Genomic DNA, 26,046 nt, shown 5'->3' on the forward strand with positions numbered 1-26,046 from the left:
TAACCTCTCCAAACTTAAGAGCTAAATTAAGCTGGATGTACTATCACTGTATCCATGCTCAAATTCTTTCTAGATTGGCAGAATTTGCCAGAGATTATATTACAACTGGTATAAACGTTGGAGTAGGACTATAATGGGAGGAATTTTTATATTGTTTCTCTTTAAATTAAGTCTCAATGATAACTAACAACAAAAACTTGGCAGAGATTACTGTAAGATGATAGGTTTCACCAACTGAAAAAAATTTTATTAATTTATCTCCCAAAATATTGAAGTACACAAAGATTTTAAAAGCAATAGTTATCCCATCAATGTCTTATTACCCCATTTATTTTTGTAGTTTGTGTCCTAGTGAGTTTCTGAAATATTTTGTTAACACCTGTAAATCATTCTTATTTTATGGCATGTAGGCTTCTTCAACATAACTCTAGCAAAAGCAAACCCATTTAAACTCACAAGTTCCAAAATCACACTTCCTAGATAAAACCTTAGGTATTAAAGGATCATTTAACTCATTTTCTCTGCTTCATGCCACCTAGATATGGAGAGTCTATAGCTCATAGAATTCTACCCCAATTATATACTTGTCTGATCCCCCAATCCTATAGTTTTTTTTTTTACTGGTTTCTAACATATAAGTTAAGTGAAAAGTCCAACCCTACTTATTAAAATGACCAATTTAAAAGGCACACCACATCTCTGTTGATATACCATGTATGTAGTTTTCTGCCTACAAGCCATGGGGTTCTTTCAACATTTTATTAGGTCCAAGAAATATGATCATATGATTATGCAAGTCCTCAATAACACTTCCTGTTTCTAGTAGGTATGGTACCTTGGGATTACACTTACATACTCTCATGTCTACTCTTATACAATTACAAATATTAAAACAAAAAGCTGAGATGTGACTAGTAATGGATTGTGAATTTCAATCTAACTGCTTTACAGTGACATTTCATACATATAAAGGATTTACATGGCCCTGTCAATTGAAACATTACTCAATTTAACAAATTAACAAAATTCCATCATATACATTCAAAAACAACAATCCTTACTATCATAGAAATTTATGTTCATGTTTTTATCCTGATGGTCTCCTACATAAACGATCCACATGAATTTTAAGTTGTAAAAGGTATGGACAAAGATTCAAGAGTGCTTAGCACAAAAGGGTAAAAATATATGTTTCTTGCTGAATTTGGCACCATTAGTTGTACAATAAGTAGTTTGGTACAATAAGTTGTAGATAAATATTAACATTTTGACCTCCCAGAACTTTAAAAGTTCTCAGGAATACTAAATGTGTAAGAAACATCGCCAATGAAAGGTCTTTCCAGAAACAATTACTTAAGATTTATGGAATGCTAAAGCCAATGCACAATCAAGGTCTCATTAAATTGTGATTACAAATACTGATGAGTATCATTTAATATAATAAGGTAAATGTTTCCAGTCTTCTCACTGGCTGAAAGTTAGGGCTGCACATCTCATTAACCATACAAGCCATGGGGTTCTTTCAACATTAAATAGATGTCACATTCCAACACACAGAAGCATGTGCCACAGAAACCTATCTGATCATTTCTCTTACCCTCAGGCAATGAGGCTGTGTCAAGGAAGAAAAGGGACTAAAACAATTTCAACTGTTCATACTAAAGAGGATGTGAGGTTTCCTACCTACTTTTGTAGAAATGTCATTCCAAGATCTTTCTGCCCCTGCCTAACAATCAAATCTTTCTAGGTCTACTTTCAATCTTATAACACCAAAGGGGCAAGCACTGTTTTCTGCATGTTTAGATTTATTCTCCCTCTAGCCTAGCATAGTATACTATTGCCCTGTCATTGAAACTACAAAGAATCTGTGATCACAGCCTATCCATCCATGCTTTCTCATCCTGTGAGATTACTCATAGTGCCCCTAGAAATCAACTCAACAAGCTGAAAGACTTTTTCTAAGACAGTGTTTTGTTGGTACCAGCACTAGTACCAGCTGCTGACTTGCTATCCTTTGCTCTTGCTACCTCATCAATCCAACTCCTTTCTCACCATACATTTTCAGGATGATAGTCAGAAAGTGAAGCGGACCAGTGATGTAGCAAGAACAAGAGAAAAACCAACATACTTCACTGGTAACTACACAATGTCAAGAGTTCTAGAGGAAAGTTTTCAGCACATGGGTAGAAGATTTCCAGAAGGGCAAGCTAAGAGTTAAACAGAATTCTAAAAAAAATATGCCCTGTTATTTACCCTACCAGCAGACTTGACCACTTACATGAAATCCTTCTATCATTTGTACAATTCACAGAGAATTCAAGACAGAATCAGACCACTTTATATCTCAACTGATACAGGTAATCGAAAAATCACTGAACAAAAATCCATCTACGCTCACATCTATCAAGGAAGGACAAAATCACACAATCTTCATCCAAGCTGTGAAGGACACAAGGGGGAAAAAATCTACTTTCACCGGCTTAGTCTTTCTTCGATTGTCTTTATTCTACCAACGTCCCATTCTCCTGCCTGGCACCCACACCTCTCTAGTCTACAATGTTCTATGCCCAGAACTCTGCATCTCCTGTGCAATGATGCTAATTAATTGGTAACTCTCTGCCTGTGTCAGACGCAGGAAACCAAGTAGCTGTGTCTGAGTAACACTTTTATCCTCCTAAAACACCCAGCCTTCTTCAGAGTCCCTAAGCTGCCCTGCTTCATGGAGATATGAAACCAGAAGTAGGGATCAGAGCAGAGGTGGGGAACCTACGGCTTCTAGGCCACCATGTGGCCTTCCTAAGTCCTCAAGCGAAGCCCTTTAACTGAATCCAAACTTCACAGAACCCCCTTAATAAAAGGATTTGTTCTGTGAAGTTTGGATTCAGTCAAAGGGCTGTCCTTGAGGACCTAGAGTGTCACATGCGGCCTTAAGGCCAGGCCACAGGTTCCACATCCCTGGACAACCTCCAGTCCCTGCATTCCTTGTCAGAGTCTAAAGAAAGATCATTTCTGTGGAAATATCCCTGGTGTACAACTCACCCAGCTTTCAAGGTGTTTGCTACTGCCCCAAGGTGGAAATAAGTACCAATAAGTTCTCTTGCTACTCCTGCCTCCCCTAAGTGCTCCCAGTTTCAGGTGTTCCGAAAAACACCACATAAAAGCCTACTTCTTTGCAGGATCAAGTCCTCCCAATTTCTTCTTAAAATCCTCATGCAGAAGTCCACAAATGGACTTCTGCAAGCCTCCATGGACTATCTAATCCCCCAAAATGCACCTCCTTCTCCAAAATTCCCTACTTCTATTGATAATGCCATCATTTTATCAATCACCAAAAGTTCCTGACCTAGGAGTCATCCTTAACTGCACTCTCGCTCATCCCCAATACTTCCAATCAGTTGTCAAGTCTGTCAATTCTACCTCCACATTATCTTTCTAATCCATCTCCTCAATACTCACATGACCACCATCCTAGTTCAAGCCCTCATCACTTCTCACTTCAACTATAGCAAGTTTCCTAACTGATCTCCCTGACTCATCTCTGCCTACTCCAATCCATCTTCTACACTGATGTAAAAGTAATTTTTCTTAAGCACAGAACTGACCATATTCCTTTCCTCAATAAACTACAACTGTTCTGTTATCTCCAGGGTCAAATACAAACATGTTTGTCATTTCTCACCACCTGGCTCTAATTTATCTTTCTTAGCCTATTATACCTTACTTTTCATATACTCTATGATCCAATCAAAGTTGTCTTCTTGCTGTTACTCACCCCCAACATTCATTCTTTGCTCAGGCTGTCTGTCACCCAAGTCGAGAAAGCACTTCCTCCCTATCTCCAAACCTCCTAGAATCTCCAAGTTTCCATTAAAGCTGAGTTCTCCTGGTATCACTTCCTTCAATTACCTTGTACTTATTTTGTTAACATAAATGTTGTTTCTCTGTTAAGAGTATAAGTTTCTCAAGGGCAAGCTCTATTTCATTTCTTTCTTCATTTCTTTGCAAGTACTTACTAATGACTACTCTTTGCGTCTAGTCAATAAGTTCTAAATCAACCTATTATTATCTAGCCCATATCTCTCTTCTAACACAACAATCTCCTTCTGTCTTTCCCACCCTCCTCAAGTAAGATGCTAGAATCAATACGAATCCCAGTTTGCCTATGAAACCAACCTGTTTCCATGTTGTAGCCAAAGGAATGGGACAGAGGCCAGGTGGAGGCACTTGGCTTATTTCCAATTTTTTCTCATATAGTTACCAGAGTTCAGGAAAGGTCAACAGCTCCAGAAATAGAGGTACAACTCTAAGAGCAACAGGATATTCTGTAGTACCTCCCTGCCCTGCTCACAAACTTTGTAATACTAACTGCAGGTTCCTCTGGCTTCAGCAATACTCCACAATGACAGGAGCTAGGCAGACTCAGCACAAGATGTTCATTTTTCACAAAAGACAGAAGACACTGCAGTGAGAGCCCTAGCACTAGTGTCAGAGGATCTCAGTTCAAATACCACTTCTGATACTTACTCCTCTTTCTGTGTTCTTGCAAGAGTCTCTTAGTACACCAACACAGTACCCTCACCTACAAAACAAAGGGGTTGGAATAGTTGGCCTCAAAGGTCCCTCCCAGCTCTAACTCTATGATCTCTAATAAACACTCACAGCTTTGTCCTGGAAACTTCTTTTTCTTCCACCCAAAAACAAAGTAGCATTCTAGGCACTCACTGCCCACTCCATCTATTCATTAAAAAACTAATATTTGAACACCTGAGACAGACACTAGGCGAGGGGAAGAAGAAATTAGTAAATAGCCACTGTTCTAAAGGAGCTTACAATCAAGTAAAAGGAGATATGACATGTAGATATAACTATAGTAAGATGGAGAATAAGTGCCATAAGATTGATCAAGGTCCTATGGAAAGCCAGAAAAGACACAGGGAACAAAGAATTTTAGGTGAATCTTCCAGGTAAGTAGGATTTGCACAGGTTGTGATGAAAAGGTGTGAAGGCAGAAAAAAGCACAGGACATGCTCTGGAAATAAAGACTATCTCACTTTAAAGACAACCAGAAATAACAACAAATTTATTATCTACAAAGGTTATCTATCTACACTAACTACAAAGTTCAGTTTTGGATACATTGAGTCTGAGGTACCTTTGGATCATCCAGATAGAACAATCTAGTAGGCAATTAGAAAATGCAAAGGCTTAGTTTTCAAAAGAGATTAGGCTAGTTTCGGGAGTCATTTACACACATGAGAGCTAAAGTTATAGGCTAGAATGAAACTATTATGGGGGAGTGCATATAAAGATAAAAAAGGGCACAAGCTTGGGAAGCAGAAATATTTAAGAGAGGTAAAAAAGCCAACAAAATAATCTGAGGTAAGGAAAAAGAGTCATGTACTGCAGAGTCAAAGGCAAAGAAAATTTCAAGAGATGTCCTTCCCTGTCTAAAAATGATTCCCCTCTGAATGATGTTAAATTCTATACAGAAGAAAAGAACTCAATTCAATTTGATTAGCACGTAAAAAGCACTTGCTATCTTGCTATCTTAGCACTATGTTAAGTGTAGGGATACAAACACACACAAAAAATCACGAGCTCACAATCTGTTGACAAGAAATAACTCATGCACAGATAAATAAATACAAAACATACACAAATAAGTAGAAAGCAACAATGGCCTCAGAGTTAGATACATATATCTCTTAGGTTCCTTATAGCTCTGAAATTCTACGTGGACTAAACAAGACCAGTCGAGGTGGTTACTGATAACCTTCAAGAGAGCTGTTTCATTAGGGTGATAGGTTATGAAACTACATTGTCAGGGATTGAACAACAGAGTGGTGAAGAACAGATGCATTGAGCATAAATCACAAATATGGAAATGCTGATAGTGAAAGTAAGGAGAGAAGGTAAGAAAAGGTTTGTTTTGGAGGCATTGGGAACAATTTAAAAATATGGAAAGTGAAGATAGGAAATTAAAGGTGAGAAATTAAACATTAAGAACAATTGATGAAACAAGGTCCCAACCGAAGGGATATAATCAAGAGCAGAGGTGGCTAGCCTAGCCTTGGAAGGGAAGAAAAATAAATTTTCCTCAGGCAGAAAAGAAGGATATGACAATAGGTGAAAGATGGAGAGAAATTTAGAAGACAAGAGGAATTCCCTTCAACCTTCCTCTAGTCAGATGCCTCTATTACCTCAGTAAATTAAGAAATGAGATCATCTGCTCAATAATGGCAGATTAATGAAAATGGGAAAGCTTTAGAATAGCTACAGTACGGAATCTGATAGGGATTCAAGTAGGGAAGAATAAAACAATTTCCAAGTAGGAGTAGGCAGGCAGTATGCCTATAGTCTAGAGTCACTTACCGCCAAGTAAATCAGAGAATGCTGTCCTTTATAGTCCCCATCTTTCAAACTACCTTGAAAAAGGAACTTTTAAGCTGAAGCAAATTCTGGTTTTGCAAAACAGTAGTTACATCCTCATGGGGGGTGGGGGTGGTGGTGGAGAGAACTCTACTCCTTCCTTTCAGGGCATGAGTAAAGTTGTTGAGTACTGATCAGGCCTTAGCTCCCCTTTCCACTACTGGGTTAACATACACAAGTGGTTTATGCTGGAGGTAGCAATGAAGAATGAGAGCAAAGCTCTCACTCCTCATGATAAAAGGAATCACTAAAGAAAACAAGAGAGGCTTCATGGCACAGCACATAGAGGACCAGCCCTGGAGGCAGAAACATCTGGGTTCAGGTCCCATTTCTGACGTACACTAGTAAGGTGACTATGGGTAAGTCATTCCTCTCAGCTCCAGGCAACTCTTGACTATTAAGTGACAAGTGAGTAATTAATCTGCATTGGTGAAGGGAGAATTTGCTCTTCTGAGGAAATAATCATCAATGAAATAAATCCACAGAAGCTTAAACAACACCCTTATCTCCACCCCAGCCCCAAAAAAACACAAACAATAACTAGAGTGTTTTATGAAAGTCCAAACAAGTGGCAAAAATGAGTCTCCACTGTACCAGCGTCAGTCTGAACATAAAAGTCAAAAAATTAAGCCAAACTGCTCCTACCCCACCTCTTGAGGGAAAAAGCCTTTAGTTAAGTGCCTACTCTGTATTAGACAGTAGGGATGCACACAAAATTTATATTCCCTACCTTTGAGGAGGAGCTAGTATTCCACCAAAAGAGCTAATATTCTATCACCTAATGTAGGTGGGTTCTTTCCACAACAGAAAAGAAGGCCTTGGTAGTTAAAATAAGCATCCAGAAAAAAATGTGGAATGATAAAGTAGAAAATACTTAGGCTATCCTGTTTTTAGGGTAATAACCTATGAGGGAAACCAGATTATTTTTAACTCAAACTGGGCTAAATAAGTGAGAACAAAGTGCTTAAGATAATGCCTGGCACACAGCAGGTACTTAATGTTTATAGAACTGAGAATGAAAAGGGTGTAAAATTTAACTCAACAAAAATTGTACACAGTTCTCGCTATGTGTATGTGGTGAAGAACAGGGACACTTCATGGGAGAGTATTTCTCTATCATCAGAAATTGCCTCAAGTAATCACAACTTGCCTACAAAGGGCCTACATAATCACAATAAAGATACCTGAAAAATTTAAATTGGAGTTTGCATATATATTTTATTTCTAATATGACATTAATGAAAATGAAACTATAGTAACTTTCTAGAGACTAGAACTTGCTATTTGAATTAAAGTATGGATTACTTGAAATCATCTATTTCTTCATTTCTGACAGCACAATGGTTTTCCATCAAAAGAGATGTGGGAAGACTTGTGAGTAGAGTTAAATGAGCAGAACCAGAAGAATAATGTATACTATAGCAATCAATATTATAAAAACACTTCTATGAACTGATGAAAAATGAGTAAAAAGAGAACAAATTATACAATGCAACACTATAAACAACTTTGAAAACTGAAAGAACTCTGAGCAACAGAGTTACCATCTATGATTTCAGAGAACCAATAATGAAGAAGAAGCATGCTATTCTGAACGAGAAGTGAGAGATTCAGAGTACAGAATGAGACATATTTTTTTGAACATAGGCAATAAAGGAATTTATTTTGCTTGATTGTGCATATTTGTTACAAAGTATTTTTCTTTTTTCCAATTGGGTAGGTGGCAGGAAGGAGAGAAAAAAAGATTTCTGTTAACAGAAAAAAAAAATAGAAATTTAATTTTTAAAAAAATTATCTTTAAAAAATTGTGCATTACTTGGTAAAATGAAAAATTCCTTTTCTTTAAAAAAATCTTGTAAGAAACACTAAACATCAGTACAACTGTACTTAATAGTTTTTACATTTTAATCAATTTATTACAACATAAAGTACTGTAACACTTCTTTAGACAGTTAAGTCACCATCAGGAATTTTTGCTCACCCATATTCATTCACTTTTCCTCATACAACTGTAGTTATTTTGGATTCCAATCTTCTGGTCTTTGCCCCTTCTTTAATGAAAATTTACATTTTAGCTAGATAATGTTTCTTAAAATAAGGTACATCTACATATCCTTTATAATATTGAATTTATGTTTCTGTCTTGTCTTCCTCAGGCTCTTTAAATCCCTAGCATAGTACCACATATTTCTTCACAGAAGGCATTACAGTTACTCTAGTTATCCAAAAGACAGCATATAAGATAAACAGTGTGTGTGAAGTGTTCAACTTTTTCAACAGTGGTCTCTTTCACAGGAAGTCTCTTTTCAGACCCAGAAAGCAATTTTGTAGTGAGGTCTTGATATGTCTACGTGTACAGCAAAGGTAGAAAAACATATTAACTGTTTTGTTTAGTCTTTAATCTGAAGGAGTGCTTTTGTGTAGCCTCTCAAACCTCTACTGGGTTTGATTTTAATAACATCTGGTAACTCAGATTCTCATTGCAAGTGTTGGATATAGAGTCAGAGAAACTGGATTCAAATCCCAGGTCTGCCATTTACTAGCTGTGACCTTAACCAATCCAAGTCCTGGATTCTTCATCTATGAAACTCAAGGCTTGGCCTACATCAGACACAGACACACCAACCACACACCAGGTGCACAACACTCCCAGTGCAGCCCAAATCAGATTAAAATGTAACTGGGAAGTAATTATCAAAATAAAAATACAATGAAACATAGATTATATTAATGTGGTTTTCTAAGTAAATATGAGGTCCACAAGATCTTTATGTGCACTTTGGTGGCCCCTGTCCATGTGAATTTGACACCACTAACCTAGATGATCTGTAACATATATAGCAGTTTTAAATCTATGAACCAGAACTAGACTTAAGACTTTAATATAGCTTTTACTGTATTAGTAAAAACACAATGATTAAGAGAATTGTGCACACAGAAAAGATATAAATAACCATTACCTCCCTGGCAATTTCAGACACTGCCTGGCACATAATAGGAACTTAATAAATGTTTGACTGATAGATAACAGGCATACTGCAAAAGATAAATTGCCATTATGTAACTTGGGATAAGAAGAAGAGCAGAGAGGGCAAAACCCTAGTAGGAATAGAATTGAGCAAGGGACTGGGCCCAAGAATGATGTATGGCATATAAGAAAGGGAAGAAGAGAGATTGGTTTCTCTCCAAAGTAACTCCATAATAAGGAACAAGGACTTTTTGGGGGCTAAATTTGTTTTATTTACATGAAGTGTGTTTTGTGTTCTCTATCATTCTTTTGCTACTATCAAATTTGTTTCAGGTTTCTCAAAGGATAAAAACTATTTCAACTTTACATTCTGAGAATTTCTACTGCAAATAAAAGTTGTTGTTTTTTTACCACGAGACCCTCAACGCTGACTCACAAACAACTGTTCTTGAGTCAATAAGTCTTGAAGGAATAAAAGGCTAAATGTGTCACATTTCCCATGAAAACCAGGAGCAAAATTATTCACAATGCATTGCAACAAGGAGCAATTGGTAAGATAAGGATGAAAATATTCCTTCCCTCAAGTTTACTTCTATATTCACTTAAACTGTACTTACTGTCACAGGTGCTACAGAAGTACCAGCCTTCCTCCTCCCTTCTCACATAATCTAAAAGGTGAATTCAATTTCTTAATAAGATTAAAATTATTATCTTCATAAGATTAAAATTATCATCTTCGTAAGATTAAAATTATCATCACAAAACATCACCTATGAAAAGTTGATCACTAGAAATTTCTAATCTCTACATATGCATGACACAGCATATATTTCATATATCCTTATAAACATTTAGAAATGTCATGATTTATTACACTGTGTCAAAAGACCACTAGCTAATATTAATATGAACACACTAAATGCAGTTTGGGTAAAAATAAAGAAATTCAAAATGGTGGAAATTCAGATCACATTGGAGAACATGTGGCTGTTAAAGTACTATTAGAAAATGGAAAATGTCATTAAGATGCTAGAAATGTCAAAGCTGGAAATGAATTCAAAACTCAATTATCAACACTTCTAACCATTTCAAGATAACATACATTTAAGACAGAAATTTCTAGATAGTTGCCTCAAAGATGAATACAGCAAAGAGGAACACAAAGAAACATATTCATGCATAGCATGAATTCAGAGAAGCTAATGGTAAGCATTCCAAATTCTTTTCTTAAAGTGAAATGCTATTTATATTCTAGTTAAAATTTTTATTGAGACTGTGTCAATCAAATGTATTAAACTAGAACATACCTTATATAAATGTGTTCAATTGTTATCATCAAGACTATGTAACTTAGGGTTGACCTTTTGTTTTTTAAATTAAGACTTTCTCCTCTCTTTTCATCACAAAATGTCTTGTTTCCAAATCATATTAATATCCCAAGTTTGTCTTACTTTCTCTTTTTTTCTCCACTTTGGTGAGCCTTAGTCTCATTTCTCGTTCCACAGTAATTAAATATACTTCTACTTCATATCACATCATATCACACAACTATATGCTCTCGACTCAAAATTTTAAGTGTTGGGGTAAAGAACAAATGTAGCACAACAAAATCTGCTTTTCTACTAGTGAGTATTCGCGGTGTACTGTAGGGTATTCAAACAAACTGAGGAGGTAGCATGTTACATTTATCTTTAGTACAGGTCATATAGCTGAAAAATCAGCAAGAAGTCATCATCACAATCCTTTCCTAAAGAAGGTAGATGCAACTGCCAAAATAAGCTCCTGGAAGGAATAAACTTTCATTTGTTTTTTATATCCTAGCACTTAGCATGATGGCTTGCATATGGTATGTGCACAGTAAATGTTATTTTAAGTGATTTAAATTATACCTCCCTTGGCCAATGGGAGACTTATACTTACAAACCTGTCTCTCATTTCAAAAAATGCAGACTTATCTATATGGCATTTTTACATATGTCAAGCTTCCGACAAAATGCACAAAGAGGCACAACTCAGGGGTCCTAACACTGCAAAGCCAGGCTTTGGCTAATGAAGTCAAGACTAACAGAAAATCAAAATCACCTTTCCAAATCAAACAGCCCAGTCATACATTAGAAAAATCAAATCATATTAAACTTTGTAGCAAATTACATTTTATTACAATCAAGATTTTTACCTCTCCCTCCCCCCCCAAAAAGGGAAAAAACACTATTCTGGGTTTTTAAGTGCAAATAAAATAAGATCATATTTAGACTTAAATTCATGTTCTAAAAACAAACCTTTATTATTTTATCACCATATAATTTTAATCAAATGACTAATAATAATAATGACTAAAAATAATTCTCAAAAAGATTAAGGGTTTAAATAAGCCTTCCATAAGTAATACTACCCCTCTCTGATCATTCTATTTGCAGAGCCATTCTCTTTTCCAAAACTCAAACTATAATTTAAAAGAAGCAAGACATAGGTACTGTTCAATGTAGAAGAACACATCCCACTTCCTAGCTGTGACCATGCCAAGTCACTTGGTCTCTTTGAGCCTGTTTCTTTAACTGTAAAAAGGGAGATGTTACTTCTAACATCCGCCTCGTAGGGTTGTGGTGAGGTTTAGATGAAACAATGTATGTAAAGCATTTTGCAAGCTCTAGTATACTGTATGTCAGCCATACAACAGAGAAGCATGATGAAATGAAAGAAAACCTGCTTTAGAGACAGGTCTCATCTCTGACATATTCCAGCTCTGTGACTGTGGGCAAGTCATTTAATCTTAGTGGCAGAGGCAACTCTCAGAGACTATAAACTACAAACTGGATTGGTAGGGGAGTCCCTGAACCAATGACATCAGAGGTCCAAAATAAAATACTACTATTGTACAGCAGAGTTAATGTGTGTATACATATATAGCGAACAGATTCAACCTGTAATTTTATTGGCACAGGGAACCCCATAAAGGAAGTTCCCTCTACCAATGAAGTTGGGTGCCTTGTTTGCAAGAGTTGCCTAGAACAATGAGATGAAGTGATGTGCCCAAAATATGCCAAAGGAAGGACTTGAAGCCATTTAGTATGCGATGCTCTGTGTGTGTGTGTGTGTGTGTGAATAAATAATGTATTTTCTCTTTTTGGTCTTTTTTTTTCCCAGTGGTATAAGGAAATCGCTGTGTGGAAACTCCAAGGGCAGTTAGGAAACTTCTCTATAATTTAATGTCTTTGTGAGTTGCCTAAGGCACTGACCAGCAAAGGCGGACTTGCACTCAGATGTTCTTTCCACTACCTTTCTAGTCTACATATTACTCTGAAATTGTCTTGAGATGGTTACTACATAACATGGCCTCTCCTCACCAGTCAAGCCTCCTTGCTTATTCCTACCTCTGTATTCCTCTTTCCTCTTCTTCAAATTCTTTGGATTCATCTTCAAAACCATAACTCAAACATTTCCCTCCAGGAAGCTTCCCAGATTAAACCTAATTGGTTCTAAATCACTTGCCATTTTAGTCTATGCTCCCTCAGCACTCACTCAGTTCTGAACTATAATAAAAATCACCCTTTCACATTACTCAGAACTAAGGAGTATCCAAATAGTGAGAAAGTATACAGTAAGGAAAACAGTTTAGAGTATTATCTGTCATACCTTAAGTTCGATAAGCTCAATTCAAGTTATACCTGTATAGTGTCTTATTTTTCTCCTCCATCTTTCCCAGTACCTAGTATAAGAGCTTTGCTCATATGGGAAGGGTGGTGGAAGATGTTTGAACCTGTGATTTCAACAGTACAAGCAACTCCCACCAAGAGAGAGAGTTCCTTCTACCAATGCAGTTCCACCAGTCCCTTGGAAGAGAGATTTTTAAGTGACTTGCCCAGAGTCATACAGTAGCTAAGCATGCATCAAAAAGCAGAACTTGAATTCAGGTCTTCCTGACTCTGAGAACTGCTCTCTATCCTCTATACAATACTGCCTCTCCCTTTGTACATCAGTGGTTTAAGAAATGTTGAATTACTGACTTCTCTTACCTCTGGCATTCAAAAAGAGTGTTAGTTTCAACCCTAGAGACACCTACATGTTCTGTACTCTACATAATGAACTGTGCATCACTAAAATATATATATTTTACACAATCATCAAGTTGTATGAGACCTCATAGATCATTAGAGTCCAGGGGCTCTTTATTCTGGAATCCATGAACTTGTTTTTTAAAGTATTTTGACAACTGTATTTCAGTAACTGGTTTCCTTTGTGACACTATGGATTTTATTTTATTCATTTAAAAACATTATTTTGAGAAAGGGTCCACAAGTTTTACCAGACTACAAAAGTTCCTAGTTCTGACCTCTGGAGCCATACAATTCTACCAGATGAGAGCCCTTCAAATACCTGGAAGACGGCCTTCATATTAGAAGATTTAGAGCTAGAAGGGACCTAAGAGGCCATCTAGACCAACACCCTCATTTTACAGACAAAGAGCTGAGATCAAGAGACACCCAAGTTCTCAAGAACAGAAAGTGACAGGGCCAAAATTCAAACCCAGGTATCGGGATTCTAAATCTTGTATGCTTCCTATTATACCACATTGTCTCTCTAAGCCTTCTTCTTTGCCCTGAATAAATCTGCTCTTGCCCAGATTATATACCTTCTGTTCCTTCAAAAGATCCTAATATAGCAGGGTCTCCAGGCCCCTCACCATGAGTTAAGCACTCACTAAAAGCCTGAACAGAAATTTTAGTCTCCAAAGGTTATTTTAGAGAAACATTTCAGATACTCCTTGGGAAAATCCCAGTGGGATCGCTCTTAATTGAACAAGCCTTCATTGAGGCCTCAAAATGTGCAGGAACTATTCCAGATACTATAGTCCATGCTGTCAAAAAACTTACATTATAATTGGTAAGATAAAACATTGTAAAACATGTAATGACTTAACATGAGACATGGTAACTAAAATTATAAAATAATACATGGGAAGATTCCTTGTTTATAGTAATACAGTTTACACTTTGTATTCTCCCAGCCCCACCCATTCTCAGTCTATCAAATTTCTGAAACACACTCATTTGCAAATTATAATCATTTATGAATTTATACAAATGATTACACATTTCAGAAATGCAACAAAATAAGAATATAGGAAATTGAGCAGGGATGGGTGGGTTTTACTGGGAGCACAAAAAATATAAACTGTATTAAGGTAAACAAGGTGTTTTTGTTATTTTCAGCACAATACTGTATGTCACAGCTGAAGTACTGTTTCATATTAATTACATATTTTACCATGTTTTGTCTTCTCAACTAGAATTTTAGTTCCTTGATGGCCTGGACCATATTACTGGAATAGTTCTAGCACACACTATGTGTTCAATAAATACTTGTTCAATTAAAAGCAATTCCACAGTTTGAACTGGGATTTTCTCAAAGATAATATGTATGTGTGTATGTGTATGTATGTGAATTAGGACATGACAGTATTTGACCATAAATGCTACAAGTCAGTCAACAAGCACTTATGTAGCAGTTAGAATGTGCCAGATACTGTGCTAAAAAAAACCAAGGATACAAAGAAAAGCAAAAACAGGCCCTACCCTCAAAGAGCATACACCCTAACAATATGAAAATAACTAGGTACATATAAGATATATACAGAGAATATGAAGGCACTCTGGAAGGGGCAGGCATTAGCAGCTGGGGAAATGAGATAGGCCTCCTACAGAAATGGGATTTGAACTAAGTCTTAAAGGTAGGTAATCTAAGAGGAGGAGGTGAGAGGGCACAGCATCCTAGGAATAGGGGTCAGCCAGTATGAGGGCAAGAGACAGGAGAAAAGTCAGTTTAGCTCAATTGTAGAGTTCATGGAAAGGAGTAACATATAAGAAAACTGTAAAGTTAGGAAGGAGACAGTTTATGAGGAGTTTTAAATTCTAAACAGTCTTCATAGTTGACCTTTGAGACGCTGGAACTACTTGAGTAGGAAGGTGACATGGCTGGATGTACAGTTTAAAAAATCACCTTGACAGTTTCAGGGGAAACTGGGAAGACCTCTATGAACTAATGTCAAATGAAGTGAGCAGAACTAGAACAATTTATACAATGGCAACAAAAAAGGGAAAAACACTTTGAAACACATTAGAACTCTGGTCAATGCAATAACAAACCATAAGGCAACAGAATTAAAGACGAAACATGCTACTCACCTCAGGTCAGAGAAATGACAACTTTAACATGAAGACAGAGACATATGTGGGAATTTATTTTGCTGAACTATGTGTGTATGACAAGGGTTTTATTTTTCAATTTTATTGTTGCTGGGGGGGGGGGCGGGGATAGTGAGAGGAAAAGACAATGAGTGCACATAAACAAAAAAAGTTCAAAATCACCTTAGCAACTAAGCAAAAAATGGAATGGAGTGGGGAGAGACTTGAAGCAGAGAGATCAATTAGAAGACTACGGCAGTAGTCCAGGAGAGGTGATGAGGACCCAAACTGGGATTGTGGTTGCACTGAATGTAAAGGGGTGGGGGGGAGCAGTGCATACACACATAAGAGATTTTGTTAAGGTAAAAAGGGCAAGATCTGGTAATGGTTTGGATATGTGGGATGAGTGAGAAGAAGAGGACACCAAGGTTTTGAGTCTTGGTAATTGAGAAGATGGCGGTGCCCTTGATAGTAATAGGAAAGTTCATAAGGTGGGGATGATTCAGGAACAAAAATAATGAGCTCTGGGACATGATAAGTTTGAGATGCCTACAGGACATCCAGTTAAAGATGTCCAAGAGGGAATTTGAGATATGTGACAATAGCTCAGCAGAAAGATGTGCTCTACACACACACACACACACACACACAGCTTATTATTCATTGATATATAATGTATATATAATACACTTCTGTATATACATGTGTATATACAAGCCAATTTTTTAATAACTTACAAAGTAACTCAAGAAATGACAATTTCCTTTATTTCCTCTAATTCACCATACTGGGCCCAGAAAAATTAGTATCAGAACTGTTTATTTATAAAAGGATGAAAATCCCAGGAAAGTAGTAGGGATGTGCCAAACAATGTCCTCTAGTCCAATTTGGATAATGTGATGAAGAAAAAAGCCTTTGTCATGTATCCTGCTTCTGATTACTAATGATGAAAGGGAAAATACCCATAATACACATACATACATATACACACACACACACACACTCCCTCTGTGACTAGAAATAAAACTTTAAATAAAACAAAAATAACTCATACCAGCACATTTATAGTATTGTCCTTCAAAGTGGTTACCTCAGAAGGGTATGCATTAATTACAAAAAATGCTGCCACTGCTCAAAACATTTTTGGAACTACTTTGGAACTATTATTAAAGGCAGTTTATAAGGTACTCAAGAAAGAATCGATCTTATTTTACAGCTACACCTCATGCGATCACAATTGTTGCAGAACCACTTGGCACCAAACAACTTTTGGCTGTTTCAACCTTCCTCCCCCCACTCCCCACCAGGGAGAAACTTTGCCACCACTGAAAATACTACAGAGAGCATACTCTACTCAGAAATATATTAAGTCTCCCTGTTTCAAATCTCTCCCCTTTCCAGTCTATCCTCCACAGAGCTGCCAAATTGATATCTAAAGTACAAGTCTGACTACATTCTCCTGCTCAAGAAGTACCAATGGCTCTCTATTGGCTATAGGATAAATATCAACTTCTGTTTAGTATTTAAAGCCCTTCACAATCTGGTTTCAGCCTATCTTCCCAGCTGCTAACAACAACAACAATAACAGCTAGCATTTACCATAAGGTTTTAAGGTTTGCAAGGCTCTTTACAGCTATTATCTCATTTTGTCCTCACAAGAACCATGAAGGCAGTTATTATCTCCAATTTACAGATGAGAAAAATTGGGCAGACAGCAATGACTTGCCCAAGTTCACACAGCTAGAACATATATGAAGCAAAATTTGAACTCAAGTCTTCCTGACTCCAGGTCCAGCGCTTATGCAGGGCACTATCTTGCTGCAAATCACTCCCTTTCAGGAATTCCATGTACCAGCCAAACTAGCCTACTTGCTGTTTCTCATATAAGACATCCCATCTCTACCTTTGCACGAACTGCTCCCTTTTCCCCTTGTAATGGGACACCCTCCTCATCTCAAGTTCTTTGGACCACTACTGTCTCAGATCAGACACCATCCCTACAAAAGACCTAACCTGATTCCCTAGGTACCACTGCTTTCCTACCCCAATGAAATCACTTTGTCCAAATTCTGTTTCCACAGCTATTTAGTTTCCCCCTGCACCTCCAATACAACGTAAGCTCTTTGTGAACTGGGACTGTTTTATTTTTGTCTTTGTGTTACTCATACCTAGTAGAGTAGGCACTTAATAAATGTTAGCTGAATGAATGAGTCAGCGTCTAAAGGCTCAAAATAAGGCCCAAGTAAGAGCCCCCAAAAATATCTTTGAGCAATAGCATCATTATTTGAACAAGTCCACAGGCTCCCAAGATAACTACTTGGAATGGGGCAACACTCACTTCTAAGTATTACCCTAATAATCAATCTCATCACCCTGTAATTATCACACCCTACATTCTTAATAACTTCCTTAAAACTAGAGATGAAAACAAGACCCATAATTCCTGAGCTACCTAAAAAATCAAGTATAATTTCCATAACCATAATGGTCAAGACCCTTGACAAACTTATTCCAACTTACCCTTCTATAACTTTATTTTCTATACTGCTATATACCCTAACCCTAGGCTTCAGTTAAAATGGGTTACTTATTCCCCAATCAGGACTTTCATTTTATTACCTCCACACCTGACTCATGTCATTTTCTCTATTTGGAAGGTTCCCATTCCCCAACTATCTTAATCTTACCCAGCCTCTCACTCTTAAGCACCTGATTTATACTATTAATTGGTACTTAATAATACTGCCTTGTTGTATATTTTTTTTTCTCCCTTCCATTCCATAAGCTTTTTTGAGGGTGGGGAGCCCTCACACTATTTTACCTCTGCATCCCTGGCATCTAGCAATGACTTACACATAGTAGGAGCTTTAAAAATGTTCACTGAATAAATGGCATTCTTTGAAAAAATAATTAAATAAGCCCTTGTCCACAAATATTGCATTCCTAACAACAACACTAAATAAGCCCTTGTCCACAAATACTGCATTCCTAAAAACAACACTATGGCAATACGGTTGAGTGTTTACTCAGGTTCATACCAGAATAAAGCAAAGAGTCATTGACTAGGTCAAAAAATCAGAAGACCACCCATCCTGTGCAACCCTGTAAGGTGAATTATAGCTCAAATATGTCTCCTAGTATTCCTTTACCACAACTTTATTTGCTGGAATTAAAACAATGTAAAATAGTTGTGTAAGCCAGAGAATGTCATCTAACACTGCCTCTCCCACATGGCTTTCCCAGACTGACCAGATCAAGAGAGGGGTCAGGACCTAACTTCCTCTACACTGTGTAGAATTACTTAAAAAGCAGTCACATCTGAGGCAGTAGAAGATGCAAATTAAGTCATTTCCCTGCAATTTGAATGGGTCATCCCCACAGGACTTCAATGCCTCCCTCTCCTACCACTCAAGTCCCTACAAAGGTAGTAAAGATAAGTCAATGTCAGTCAATATGCCCACCTCTATTTCTCCTAAGGGCAAAGAACTGGCAAGAAAAAGGACATTTAAAGTGAATTCTCATTCATTCCAAAATGTTAATTGTGAGTATAAATTAAATATAATTTGAAAAATAAGTAACACTGCTGTATTGAGATAAATGAATCATTAAGATCAGTTAACAGGTCAACTGCTCTATTTACTACAAGGTTTTTGATATAATCAGCCAACTAAAAGAGGTCATGAAATTGAACAAATAGTTGCTTCTATGATAGTCTAGAAGATAACCAACATTTTCTTAATTTAAAAAGTTCTGAAAGTTAAAATTATTTAATAATCTATATTGGATTTAAGAAAGAAACCACTGAGTATGTGAAGGAAACTGGGAATCTGTGATTTAACTGATTGATTTGAGTCGGACTATTTATAGTCTACTACTGAGATTAAAATATTACCATTGTACTTTGGACTCTATATATCTTTTGAACTTTACCTCCTCAAAACTCAGAATTTGGCATTAAAAGATTAAAGATATACTCTAAAATGTGCAAAGATAACTACTATGTTGAACAATAAAAACTATGTAAGACTTACAATAAGGAATGACCCAAAACAAGAAAAACTGTTAGACTGAGATGACTTAAAACTCATTAAAACTATCTGAAGTTATGTTATTTTAAAAAATCTGTAGTCTCACAACTCAAAGCTGTGTCAATTTAAAAATCATTTAAAAACTGTATTGAGTCTAATGCAACAAAAGGAGTCCCTGAGAAAATCAAGAGATGACACCTCTAGAAAATGAAGACTAAATATCCTTTATCATGAAAACTCAGTTTAAAAAATTCTATGCCTTTCAAAATCAGAAGACATTCTATATAAATGCCACATGTAACAAATATGCTAAAGAAAGATGCACAAATTAAATGAAAACTTATATTTAGGAAGGTAGTTCTATCTTAAAGAATAAAACAAGCCCCAGAATCAATGCAAATGAAAGCAAACCGATAACCAAAAGGCAGTTTAGTGAAGGCTAGGGGTGGGTGGTCATGAATGCAGCAGAGGCTGAAATTCACTGACTCTTAACTGGGGAAATGATTTTTTGGATACAGAGTCTGAATTTTTTACAGAGCACATTATAGCATCTATTTTTGATATGCTTTACTCAACCCAGTTTCTTCTCACTGTTAAATATTCATAATTATTTCAAACCTTGAACCACTAATGTAACATCAATTATCATTGCTTATGTTAGACTAACTCAAGGTCTGAAACAAGATTTACATGATCTATTTTCGTAAAACACCACTGGAGTGAGGGATAAGCTTGTTTCTGAAAAAGTATCATCTTTTAGGTAAAGGTTACCTGATTTTTCACTTCTTTAAAGTTTGTTTTGCTTTTAATCTATTATAGAAAAAAAAATCCCTTGTGGGAAACGGCAAAGGGCATATACTCCTGTCAAGCCAAAAGGCTCACGCACAAAGACAGTGAGCTAACCAAGTGCTGTAATTCTTCCAAACTGAGCCTCTCTTTCCATACCCCCTCCACCCTTCCCCCCAACAGATATGTCTATTAAATCAGTGTCTGTTCTCCCCCTCACACAACAAAGAGAACTTCTCACCGCATGAAATTGCCGCTGAATGGACACCAGAAAGCTGGATTTGCATAATTCCTTCCAAAGAAACCCTGTCGGGAAGGAGGGGGTGAGGGGCCCAAGCCAACCTCTAAAATCTCCCAGATTAGCAAACAGTTAGGGAAGGCCAGGTCCCTAACTAACATGCCCCGAGGGCCTCCTTAGAGAGTGGGCGTGCGGGACCGGGAAATTTCCCCACACCTCCGCAGCAGCCGCAGAGAAAGGATGAGGAGTAACAATGCTGGAAGCAGAGAGTCAAGACACAGGGATGGAGTGGGGCTGGGGGGCGGCGGGCGGAGCGGAGACACCACACGGGCCACTTACTTTTCGGAGGGGGGTTAAATATATGAGTTAAGCCCTTATGGTCCCGCCGGCCGCCGCACAGAGGGAAACGGGACCTTGGGAGAGAAAAACAGACAAAACATACAGTGTGAGAGGAGCAGCTCAGCCGCCCGGGCCCCTCCCGGGGGCACCCCCGTCCACTCCCTCCTCCCCACTGGGAGAAGACCACCCGGGGACCGGCCCACGCAAAGCCGCGGCACGGGGCGGGCAAGAGGATGCTGCGGTTCTCGGGGCAGCGGCGAGCAGGAAGCAAACACCCAGAGAGGAGAACAGGCCCCCGCCGTGGCCTCTTCGGCTGACCTCCGTGCAATCCACCCTCCCCCCGCCCCCCCACGGCACACGCACAAGCCACCACCAATAACACACCCACCCCGAGCCCCCGCCAGCGGAGCGAGGGAAGCCGCAGTCCCTCGCGGCCATTACACCCGCTCAGCTCCCTCCTAGGTCGGGCTCGGGGCCTCTGACAGCTCCAGCTCCCCCATCAGCTCCCTCGCCCACTCCCGGGCTCCCGGGGCCGAGGCGCGTGCACGGGGGCGGGGGGGGGAGGGAGCGCGCGCGGCCACGCGTCCTGGAGGCGAGGAAGGGGGGGAGGGAGAAGAGAAGGAATGGGGGCTTGCGGGGGGGGGGGAAGACAGAGAAAAACCGAAAGCAGGGCGGCAGGGGAAGGTGGGGGGCGGTGATTGGTCCAACGCCCCCCTCCCACCTACACCCCGCCCAACTAGCTCAGCGTAAGCCGGCAGCGGCGACCCCGGAAAAGAGTGTACGCTTCGGACCAAATCTCCACAATACACCGCGGCCCAGGCGCCGGGTCAGGGCTGGGGGGAGGGGCGAGCTCCTGGCCCGAGAGGGCAGAGCCGCGGGGGGGGAAGGCCCAAGAGGGAGGGGCGAGCGCGCGCGCCGAGTCTACAGGGAGAAGCGGCCGCCGTAGTCGCGCGCCGCTCGCCCACCAGGGGGTAGGGGAAGCGAGAGGGAGGGGGAGGGGGGGAAGAGAGCGAGAGGGCCGGAGGAGGAACTAGCTGCCTCCCTCCCCAGCCGGGGACGGCAGGCGGTGGGGCAGCTCCGGACCGGAGGCGGCGGCGGGAGAGGAGGGTCTCACCTACACAGTGAATGAGCTTGTGGCGCCACGAATCCAGTTCCTGCCGAAAGCCGCGTCTCTCAACGGAGCATTGCTGCCGCCTACACACCCTCGCCATCTTCTGCCGCCAGCCCGGCCCAGCCTCCGCCTCCGCCGCAGCCCCGCGCACGCACGGTCACGCCACGCCCGGGGCCGCGCACGCACGCAACCCCGCCTTGCGTCAGGCCTCCCGGGGTGGAGGGGGGCGGGGGAGGACGGAGGGCCCCGGAGGCACCGGGCTCTCCCGTGACTCCATCGCCGTCCTCTCTCCCGTCCCGGGACGCCTCGGTCTTTCGGCTGCGAGTCTTTCCCAGGGACCTCCCTGGGGTACCGTGGGCGAGCTCACCCGCCCACTCACCGCGAGGCTGCCCCCTCCAACCCACCACGAGCTTGGCCTTGCAAAAGTCACTGCTCCGAGCTGCCCCCATTACCTGGTCCAGATCCCAGCGGTCCAGTATCTAAGCGCTTTTCCCAATTGTCTTTGTTTTTACACCATTTAACACTCCCAGCTTTCCCCCGTCCCGAAGCCAACTGTTGCGTGAAGTTTAAGTACTTTTAATAACCCGATTGGGGCAGAAATAATAATAGCTGGTGATGGAGAAATAGGACCAAAACCTTGAGCTATTTCTAGACTTTAAGGGTATTATGAGGACTAGGACCTAAGTCATCAATACTTTTTTAAAAAGAGCTATTTATAGACTTAAGTACTGCATTTTGAGGAATAGGACCCAAGTCATTTCAACTTTAAAAAAACCCTTAAGCTATTTATAGGCTTCATTAGTATATTATTAACAAAACAATCATTAAGACTCAGGACATTTAAAGCCCTTCACAACCAGGTTCCAACCTATTTTTCCAGGCTTATCATACATTACTGTGTTCCGCCTTCAAGTGCCGCGTCCCCGTCCCCCCCCCCCCAGTTGCCAGTGCCTCACCCATACAATTACTTTATATAGATTTTGCATATATTAATAGGTATATATTACTTTGTATGTATTAATCTAGGTACATACATTAATCTCTCTTCCAACATAAAGTAAGCTTCTTGAAGACAGGGGCAGTTCCCTTTTTGTTTTCGAAGCTCTGGTACTTAGCACAATATCTGGCACATAGTTGAATGTTTCTTGATTGAGTGAAGCTAATCACACAACGAATTAATGAAAATTAAAAACTGGACTGTCAGCAGCACCGGCCCCAGTGTAAAGCTGTGAAACTGAGATTAGTTTGTCTTCAGTATCCCCTTACATCATTTCCAGATGGCCCCTATCATCCGTTTCATCTTCCTTTTTTCCTTTGAGAGAAAAAAAAACCCTCAAAATTAATTCATGCTAAGATGATTGAGTGATTTAAGGTGTTACCCTTTTTTACATTGGGAGTATTTGTATTTCAGAAGAGGACCTGATTGAGAAGGCAATATTTAGTGCTGCGGTTTGAAATGCTAGTGCCAGAATTTCAAGTGTTAGAAAGAAACCAGTAGGGGAGATATTTTTCTTAGAAGAGGGGGAGGAGGGAAGACGGATGAGGGGACAATGAAATCAAGATTGTAAAAGACTGCTACAGGCAAGGCTGATCTTGGCTATTAGCCTACAACCTCTCTTGGCTCTCACCTAGGAAAATCCAAATATTTCTGCTTAATGATGATTTAGGTAGAAAAAAAAATGGGAGAGGGCAGAAAAGGGGAAATGTCACCCATGAAATTAAAAGTATTTGAATTCTCATTATATACACAGAGCTATATTATAGTGGGTAGAGAGAGAGATCGCCTCGAAGCCAGAAAGACCTGGGTTGAAGTCCCACCTGTGATCCATATTTGGGAAGGGATTTAAATGGAGGGTTGACAACATCATTTTTATTTTAGAGGCAATAGGGAGCCACTTGAAGGCTTTTTTTTTTTCACCAGGGAAATAATGTGCTCAGCTTTGTATTTTTAGAAATTTAATTTGGCTGTTACGTGTAGACTGAGTTGAAGGACAAAGAGTCTTGAGACAGGGTTACCAAATTTGGCTATGTGACCTTGGGCAAGACACTTAACTTCTTAGTGCTCTAAGCAACTAAGATTTTAACAGGCAGAGAAAGTGCCTGCTTGCATTGGTAAAGGAAGTTTCCTTACCTGAGAGAGAGAGAGTTCCCTATACCAATTCAGTCAGAAATATAATCCCCATCCATATATGGGTATTACTGTGTCAGAAAATAAGACAGATGCATAAAAAGTGTGTTACCCTTTTAGTGTATTGCTATCAGATCAATGACCACATCCATCGGTTGTTCAGTCTTTTTCGATCCTATGCCTCCACTCCCACAGCCTCTGTCCTAGTCCAGGTCTCCATCTCCTCTCACTTAGACTACTTTAACAACCTCCTAATTTGGTATCCCTGTCTCAAGACTCTTTGCCCTTCAACGTAGTCTCCACATAACAGCCAAATTGATCTTCCAAAAACACAAGCTATCACTTGCTTGTTAAAAAAAACAAAAACAAACTTCAATAGTTCCCTACTGCCTCTAAAATAAAAATAAACTCCTCAACCCTCCATTTAAACCCCTTCACAAATCTGACTGCTACCTTCCTTTTCAGTCTTGTCTCATGTTCCTAATTCTCCCCCTTCCATTCCATATCCTGCTAGCTGTTCCCCAGACATGATATTCCAGTTCCAGCCTCCATGACTTTGCACCAGTGGTCCCCATGTCTGGAACTCACTCCTTCCTCAATACCACTACAGGCATACCTCAGAGATATGGAAGGTTCAGTTCCAGACTACTGCAATAAAGCGAGTCTTATGAATTTTTTGGTTTCCCAGTGCATATAAAAGTTATGTTTACACTATGCTATAGTTTATCAAGGGTGCAGCAGTATTATGTCTAAAAAACCAATGCACGTACCTTAATTTAAAAATATTTTATTGCTAAAAAATGCTAACCATCATCTGAGCCTTCAGCAAGTGATAATCTTTTTGCTGGTGGAGGGTCTTGCCTCAATGTTGATGGCTGCTAACTGATCAGGGTGGTGGTTGGTGGAGTCTGGGGTAGCTGTGATAATTTCTTAAAATAAGACAATAGATTTCTTAAAATAAGAAAATGATTGATTCTTCTTTTCATTTGAACATTTAGAGGCCATTCTGGGGTCATTAATAAGCCTAATTTCAATATTGTCATATGTCAGGTGTCAGGGAATAGGGCAGCCAGAGGAAAAGGGGAGAGACAAGGTAATGGATGGTCAACGGAGCAGTCAGAACACATACAACATCTGTCCATTAAGTTTGCCATCTTCTGTGGGTGTGGTTGCAGGGTTGCCACAAACCTTCAGTTTGTTTAAAAAAATATATGAAGCATAATAAAGTAAAGCACAATAAAACAAGTATGCCTTCCAATCTCTAGCTTCCTTTGAAGGACAGTTCAGGAGCCACATCCCTATTAGCATTTTTCCATCCCTCTTGGAAGTACTGAGAATAGACTGGTTTTATTTCCTTTTGTATACATTTTACTCCTTAGTAGATTGTAAGCTCCTTGAAAACAGAAATGGTTTTGCTTTTCGTTGTATCCTCAGAGCCTTAGCAGAGTGCCTTATTCATAAATGTTTGATAAACATTAGTTGAATTGAATTGAATGGAACAGTCTACATATAGCACCACTTCTCTGTCCCTATGGTTTACCTGTTTCACACCAGATGCTATTAGTGGGATTTGGGGGGGGGGGGGGAAGGGGCAAGGGGGAGTGTCATTTTTAACCAAGCAGCTTTGCCTTTCTAGGGAGCAGAATTTTTGAAAGATTCAAAGGCAGAAATCATTCAACCAAATCAAGCTTCATGTTAATAACAAGTAATTTTAAAAACTCTTCTCTTCACATTATACACAACCACAGATATATGGATTCTGTGAGGACCAACCCTGACAGACTTCGCTCTTCTCAGCAACACAAGGTACAAAGACAACTCCAAAGGACTCACGATG

At 39.4% G+C, this 26,046-nt stretch overlaps 1 protein-coding gene across 1 annotated transcript in view; it reads right to left on the minus strand.

Moving 5' to 3' along the window:
- LCOR (ligand dependent nuclear receptor corepressor) overlaps window positions 1–22,234 on the minus strand; it is a 135,053-nt gene extending 112,819 nt beyond the window's left edge. Inside the window, exons 1-2 of the mRNA XM_036735654.1 lie at window positions 22,085–22,234; window positions 20,971–21,044 (exon numbers count right to left, since the gene is read on the minus strand). The gene's annotated coding sequence lies outside the window, so the exon portion shown is untranslated. The remainder of the gene's footprint in view (window positions 1–20,970; window positions 21,045–22,084) is intronic.
- Between the last annotated feature and the right edge of the window lie 3,812 nt (window positions 22,235–26,046).

This window comes from Trichosurus vulpecula, chromosome 8 (genome assembly GCF_011100635.1).
Source record: "Trichosurus vulpecula isolate mTriVul1 chromosome 8, mTriVul1.pri, whole genome shotgun sequence".
Classification (NCBI taxonomy): Eukaryota; Metazoa; Chordata; class Mammalia; order Diprotodontia; family Phalangeridae; genus Trichosurus; species Trichosurus vulpecula.